We start from the raw sequence: 7,843 nt of genomic DNA, 5'->3' as shown, positions 1-7,843 counted from the left end.
CTTATTGTAGAGGATTGTTTTAGCAATTCTGGGTTTCTTGTTATTCCATACAAAGTTGAGAATTTTTCTTTCCAGGTCTGTTAAGAATTGTGTTGGCAATTTGATGGGAATTGCATTAAATCTGTAGATTGCTTTTGGTAAGATGGCCATTTTTACTATGTTAATGCTGCCAAGCCATGAGCATGGGAGATCTTTCCATCTTCTCATATCTTCTTCTAATTCTTTCTTCAGAGACTTGAAATTTTTTTCATACAAGTCTTTGACTTGCTTGGTTAGGGTTACACCAAGGTACTTTATGTCATTTGTGGCTATTGTGAAGGGTGTTGTTTCTCTAATTTCTTTCTCAGCCCTTTTGTCTTTTGTATACAGGAGTGCTGCTTATTTTTTTGAGTTAATTTTGTATCCAGCCACTTTGCTGAAGGTGTTTATCAGCTGTAGGCGTTCCCTGGTAGAGTTTTTGGGGTCACTCATGTATACTATCATATCATCTGCAAATAGTGATAATTTGACTTCTTCCTTTCCAATCTGTATCTCCTTGATCTCCTTCAACTGTCTTATTGCTCTAGCAAGGACTTCCAGCACTATATTGAAGAGATATGAAGAGAGTGGGCAGCCTTGTCTTGTCCCTGATTTCAGTGGGACTGCTTTAAGTTTCTCTACGTTCAGTTTGATGTTGGCTATAGGCTTGCTGTATATCGCCTTTACTATGTTTAGATATGTGCCTTGTATCCCTGATCTCTCCAATACTTTAAACATGAATGGATGTTTGGATTTTGTCAAATGCTTTTTCAGCATCTAGGGAGATTATCATGTTTTTTTTTTCTTTTAGTTTGTTAATATGGTGGATCACATTGATGGATTTCCATATATTGAACCACCCCTGCATACCTGGGATGAAGCCTACTTGGTCATAGTGGATAATATCTTTGATATGTTCTTGTATTCGGTTTGCAAGTATTTTGTTGAGTATTTTTGCATCAGTGTTCATAAGGAGATTGGCCTGAAATTCTCTTTCTTTGTTGAGTCTTTGTGAGGTTTAGGTACTAAGGTGACTGTGGCTTCATAGAATGAGTTTGGTAATGTTCCTTCTGTTCCTATTTTGTGGAATAGTTTGAAGAGAATTGGAGTTAGCTCTTCTTTGAAGGTCTGGTAGAATTCTGCGCTGAAGCCATCTGGTCCTGGGCTTTTTTTGGATGGGAGACTTTTGATGACTGTTTCTATTCCTTTGGGGGATATAGGACTATTTAATTGATTTACCTGGTCCTGATGAAGCTTTGGTAAGTCAAATCGATCAAGAAAATTGTCCATTTCATTTAGATTTTCAAATTTTGTGGCATATAGACTTTTGAAGTAAGTCCTAATGATTGTTTGGATTTCCTCAGTGTCTGTAGTTATGTCCCCCTTTTCATTTCTGATTTTGTTGATTTGGGTGGTGTCTCTCTGCCTTTTAGTTAGCTTGACTAAGGGTTTGTCGATTTTCTCAAAGAACGAGCTCTTGGTTTCATTGATTCTTTGAATTGTTTTATTTGTTTCTAATTGATTGATTTCAGCCCTGAGTTTGATTATTTCCAGCTGTCTACTCCTTTTTGGTGTGTCTGCTTCTTCTTTTTCTAGGGTTTTTAAGTGGGCCATTAAGTTGCTTGAATGAGCTGTCTTGAATTTCTTCTTGAAGGCACTTAGTGCTATGAACTTTCCTCTTAGCACTGCTTTCATTGTGTCCTACAAGTTTGGGTATGTTGTGTCTTCATTTTCATTGAGTTCTAGGAAGACTTTAATTTCTTTCTTTATTTCTTCCCTGACCCAGCTGTCATTTAGTAACAAGTTGCTCAGTTTCCATGTGTGTGTAGGCTTTTTGCTATTTCTGTTGTTGTTGAGGTCCAGCTTTATTCCATGGTGATCAGACAAGATACAAGGGATTATTTCAATCTTCTTGTATCTGTTGAGGCTTGCTTTGTGACCAACTATATGGTCTATTTTGGAGAAGGTTCCATGAGGTGCTGAGAAGAAGGTAAACTCTTTTGTGTTTGGGTGTAAAGTTCTGTAAATGTCTGTGAGGTCCATTTGATTCATGACCTCTGTCAGAGTTATTGTTTCTTTGTTTAATTTCTGTTTTGTTGACTTGTCCTTTGTTGAGAGTGGGGTGTTGAAATCTCCCACTATTAATGTGTGGGGATCTATATGTGGTTTAAATTTTATCAATGTTTCTTTTAGAAATGTGGGTGCTCTTGTATTTGGGGCATAGATGTTCAGGATTGTGATGTCTTCCTGGTGGAATTTTCCCTTGATGAGTATGAAGTGCCCTTCCCCATCTCTTTTTATTAATTTTGGTTGAAAGTCTATTTTATCAGCTATTAGAATGGCTACTCCTGCTTGTTTCTTGGGTTTATTTGCTTGGAAAGTCATCTTCCAACCTTTTACCCTCAGGTAATGTCTATCTTTGTGCCTTCGGTGTGTTTCCTGTATGCAACAGATTGCTGGGTTTTGTTTACGTATCCATTCTGTTAATCTGTGTCTTTTTACTGGAGAGTTGAGTCCATTGATGTTGAGAGAGATTAATGACCAGTGGCTGTTAGATCCTTTGATTTTGATGTTGGCTGTGGTCATAAGGTTGTGTACTTGGTTGCTTTTTGTTTTACTGTAGTAAGGTTAATTATTTCCTGTGTTTTCTTGACAGAAGCTAATTTTCTTGGGTTGTATTTTCCCTTCCAGTGTCTTCTGTAATGCTGGATTTGTGTGTAGGTATTGTTGAAATTTGTTTTTGTCATTGAATATCTTGTTTTCTCCATCTATGAGGACTGAGAGTTTTGCTACTGCCTGGGCTGACATCTGTGTTCTCTTATGGTCTGCATGATATCCGTCCAGTCCCTTCTAGCTTTCATAGTCTCTGTTGAAAAGTCAGGTGTGATTCTAATGGGTTTGCCATTATATGTTACTTGGCCTTTTTTCCCTTGCGGCTTTTAGTATTTTTTCTTTGTTCTGTATACTTACTGTGTTGATTGCTATGTAGCGGGAGGATTTTCTTTTCTGGTCAAATTTGTTGGGTATTCTGTAGGCCTCATGTATTCTTATTGGCCTCTCCTTAAACTTGGGGAAATTTTCTTCAATGATTTTGTTGAAAATATTTTCTGGGCCTTGGAGAAGGGAGTCTTTTTTTTCCTCTATACCTATTATTCTTAGGTTTTGTCTTTTCATATTGTCTTGGATTTCTTGGACGGTCTGTGTCAGGAATTTTTTGGATTTAACATTTTCTTTGTCAGATACATCGATTTCTTCCATTGTATCTTCTACACCTGAGATTCTTTCTTCCATCTCTTGTAGTCTGTTGATTATGCTTACCTCTGTAGTTCCTGTTTTCTTCCCTAAATTCTTCCTCTCCATTATTTCCTCCATTTGTGTTTTCTTTAATTTTTCCAGTTCTATCTTCAGGTCTTGAGTTGTTTTGTTTACTTCCTTCACCTGTCTGATTGTATTTTCCTGTTTTTCTTTTAGTTCCTTCAACTCTGTTTCTTTTATTTCTTTTAGTGATTTAATTATTTCTTCTCTGAAGGCCGCAAGCTGTTTGGCTGCATCTTCTCGTATTTCTTCACGGATGGCCATAATCTGCTTGTCTTTAACTTCCTCCATTTCTTTATGGATAGCCATGATCTGTTTGGTTTTATCTTCCTCTAATTCTTTACGTATTTTATTTGTTTCCTCTATTATCCTCTTCATCAGCATAGATGTAAGATCATCTTCTTGATTTTCTATTATGCTGCATTGTCCAGGGCTGTTCGTCCCTGGATAGCTGGGTTCTGGAGATGCCATATTGCTCTGTCTTTTGTTGGTTGAGCTTTTACGCTGACCTCTACCCATTGGGCTGTTTTAGGTGTTGGCTGTTAGTTTCTGTGCTTCCTGGAGTCCTGAGGTAGGGAGAATCCCCTTGGCCGGAAGATGATTTTTTCCTGAAGGAGTTCTCTGCTTTTTGGGCATGGTCACTATATGGCCAGTGTTTCTCAGGAATTGCCACTGCTCACCTCAGGTGTATAGACCTGAGTAGTAGCTGTGGTCTTTGTTAGGCAGGGGAGGCTCTCCTCTTACCCATAGAAGTTCTCAAGACAGCTGCCCCATTGCTGGGTTTCTCGTTATAAATTTAGTGAGCTGCTGCTGTTGTTACAGTTTTCCAGGTACAGTCCTCTTGAAGAACCTGCTGATTCCCTAGCTGTGGGGTTTTCTCCCAACAGGGAAACTCAGTCTGTTATCCTGGGGCACACAGTTCTGTCTGGGAAAGTGAGAGGTATGCCCAGCAAGTATCTGGGCCAGAGGCTGAGTGCTCCACTCTGGGCTTGCAGAATGTGCACCTAGGTTGAGTTGGTGCCTAGGGGCACCGTTCTGGTCTGGAGGCTGGTAACTGAGGGCTCCACTCTGGTCTGAAGGCTGGGTGCCTCACTCTGGACCGGAAGCTATGTGTCCCTGTCTGGAATGGCAGCTGCGGGCACTGCTCTGGTCTGGATGCTGTGGGTGCAGCCCTCTTGAAGGACCAGGGATTCCCACAGTTTTGTCAGTCTAGCTAGGGATAACTGGTTGATCCTTGGCACAGTATCTGAGGGCTGCTGTAATGGCTCTCTGGCTTTTGTAGGTCTGAGGATGCAGCTGTGTGCCCCAGTGCCCTAGGGGTATTCAATAATTGTGGCTGAGCACAGTGCTCCTGCCTGTAGTAGAAGGCTAGAGCCTAGAGTCTGCGTGAATCCAGAAAGTCTTTTGGTGCTGGGTGTCCTGAGCATTAGACCTGATGATCACCCCCCACACCCCCGCTGTGGGGTTTCCTTCTGCCAGGGACAGTGACCTAAGGTCAGTCCCAATCATTTCCTGCTCCGTGGGGTTATCTCTCGACTGGAAAATCCAGTCTGTGATGTTGTGGGCCCATAGTTCAGTCTGGGACAGTGACCAGATCAAGCGCCTGGCGGAACTGGGATCTCTTCCTTGGTTTAGCTGGGTGAGTTAAAGCTGATTGAATCCCCCACCGTGGGGAATCCTCTCACCCGGGAAACACAATCACTTGTGTTTTATGGCCTCGAGTTCTGATTGCTGGCCACTGTGCCGATCCTGCTGTGCTGCTGCTCAGAATGGGAGTCCTCCCGGTGCCGCCATCTTGCCCCACCCCATCTTTTTTTTTTTTTTTTTTCCCAAGACAGGGTTACTCTGTGTAGCCTTGGCTGTCCTGGACTCACTTTGTAGACCAGGCTAGCCTTGAACTCACATAGATCCATCTGTCTTTGCCTCTCCAAGTGCTGAGATTGCAGGCGTGTGCCACCACCTCCAGCTTGTTTATTCTTTATATTGATTCTGTGAACTTCTGTTGAACTTGTTCTCATTGATGGTGACTGTTTACCCCCAGAGGCTGACGGAATATGTATAAATTATCTCCATTCTGTGTAGTGGGACTGATGGTCTCCGAGGAGAGTGCTGTTAGATTCTGTCTGGGAGCATCTTTTCTTCAGGTGACTGACGCACACTGGGGGACTCTGATAAGTATTCACCTATTCAACTCGCCAGATGTGTAAATACAGGTGTATAAGTGAGAGGAAGGTACGTGGAAGAGCTTAGGACATAAGCTCTATTTACAGGTAGGTTTGGGTGATCTGTTGCCCAGGCTAAGTTGATCTAAGGGTGGACATGTGATCCAAATTAACACAATCACATTTGTCTTCTTGGAATTTAAAATTAGGAACTATTAGAGACAGAACAGTGCTGGCAAACCCTGGGTCACTGTTGGGGACCAGAGGCATAACGGATCCTCTTTTTCCTAATTCCTAATTTTCTATCCTAACTCCTTAGGACAGACAGGGATCCCTTTTATGTGATTCTTAAATTACAATGCAAACCTATTTCTCTCTTATTTTTTTTCCCTCCTGAGACAGGGTTTCTCTGTGTTGCCTTGGCTGTTCTGGAACTAGATCTGTAGACTAGGCTAGCCTCGAACTCACAAAGCTCCCCTCCCCCACCTCTGCTTCCTGAGAGCTGGGACTAAAGGCGTGTATCACCACTGCTGGCGCAAATCAATTTCTGATTAAGTTCCAAATGCAAAGTAGAGACAATAAGGGCTGTTAAAGCTCTACCTGTGGTGAGGCCAGGGAGAGCTCCCTTTGTTGTGGATTGTCACTTCAGCTCCTTTCTGGAAGAAAGAAAACACTGAATATGATCAAGTTTTTTTGAGCCAGAAATTTTGGTAAAGAGTTACGTCCATGGGAGGAATAAAAGGAGGTATTAGAATTTTGAAAGATGGGTGGTCAAGGCTTTAGGTCTTGGTGACTGAATGTAAGGTGTAAAGAAAAACATTAAAGATTATGCCAGGTTTGGAAAGTCACTATAAACCAGGACTATAAACCTCCTCTAGGGATCGAGAGGAGTTCACTGTGGGAAATAGTAAATTTAGTATCTTGGCGAAATAACTGGAAAGTTCTGGTCAAGAATGTGGGGTTCAGAGTTAGGGATGGCTTGGTGTCTGGGCTCTGGGCCCCACACTCTGGCCCCAGGCACTTGATTCCTGGAACTTCATCACGTTTCACTTTCCCTGTCCATAGGGTGCCATTTCCTAGCCAGACTAAGACAGCAGGCATGTAAAGGGTGTAACCCACTGCCAGGCAATTAAGTATTCATAAAACATGCATTCCTGGGATGTTGTGGCTGTGACGGTATCTAGGGTGCTGCTGCAAAATAAGGAGCAAGGAGGCCTACAGCGAGGGGGCTGTTGCCAGGTGGAGCCGATGCTCAGCAGCTGCGTAAAGTGGGAAGCAAAGAAGTGTCAGGGAAAGGCAGGGTCACACTGCTGGTCTGGCACATCTTTCAAAAGGAGCAGGAACTGGGGCAGGCGATCGACAAGTTGTTGGAGGAGCAGGCTGACTGTAAGGAGGATGAGAGGTGCTGGGTGACAGCAGAGAGCAGCCGCCAATCTAATGTCCAGTAAGTTGCAGGTGAATCTCCTTCTTCTTCCCTAAAGCGTAGGTACGGTCAGAATCAAGGAAGTCAGAGTTAGAGGCGGCAGTGTGTTGTGTTATTCAAATCCACAGGATGACTAAGGTCTCCGGGCAGCTGTCATCCGCAAGTCCGCTCTTGCCAATAAGGGGATGAAGCAACCCCTGGAAATTCTTACCTTGCCTCCTATCCTGTCCCATTGCACATTGCCGGGCTCTTCCTGCCTGCAGCTGCTAAGCATCTCTGGAAGAGAGCCAAGTAGAGGAACTGCTAAAGGAAAAGTCAGGCCAAACAGATAAATAAAGCTTTCCCCAATTTCAGTTCTTCAGCTTATAAAGTTTGCTCCTGACTTTTCTCAAAGGGGGGGGGGAGTAGTATTTTGGTATGTCTGCGGTGGCAGAAGGGCTCTGGAAAGGAAGAGGCCGGTGCTAATGGCGAAGGAAGGAGTGATGCAGGGATATCTTGGCATCTTTGATGGCAGCAGAGCCTTTCTCGGCTCTGTGGGGGCTTAGCTCAAGAGGTGAGGGTCCTGGAAACTCAATGGCCATCAAAGTCACCCCAAGCCAGAGGCCTTCTGGTTTTTGTCTCCCAAATTCAAAGAATGAAATTCATGGAACATGGAGGGTGAGTTCTAGGTGGGAAAAAGCTACTGTAGGGAGGGAAAAAAAAAAAGGTTGAGCTCCTGTGCAATGGGAGCCACCCCCTCCCTCCCCTGGGAGTGGGATCCCATTGAGCAACACTGCCTGAAAGTAATAGGGCTTTAGTGGATGGATGAAAAAGGGGGCTGATGAGCTGGTCTGTCCAGGTTTGATTCCAGGTGTTAAGGTCCTTGCAGTCTGGGTCACAGCCTCAGGAAAAGGGGTACTCTTCTGGGGGAAGAGATGGAGACCTC

This window comes from Meriones unguiculatus, chromosome 9 (genome assembly GCF_030254825.1).
Source record: "Meriones unguiculatus strain TT.TT164.6M chromosome 9, Bangor_MerUng_6.1, whole genome shotgun sequence".
NCBI lineage: Eukaryota > Metazoa > Chordata > Mammalia > Rodentia > Muridae > Meriones > Meriones unguiculatus.
Note: the sequence above shows the minus strand (reverse complement) of the source record.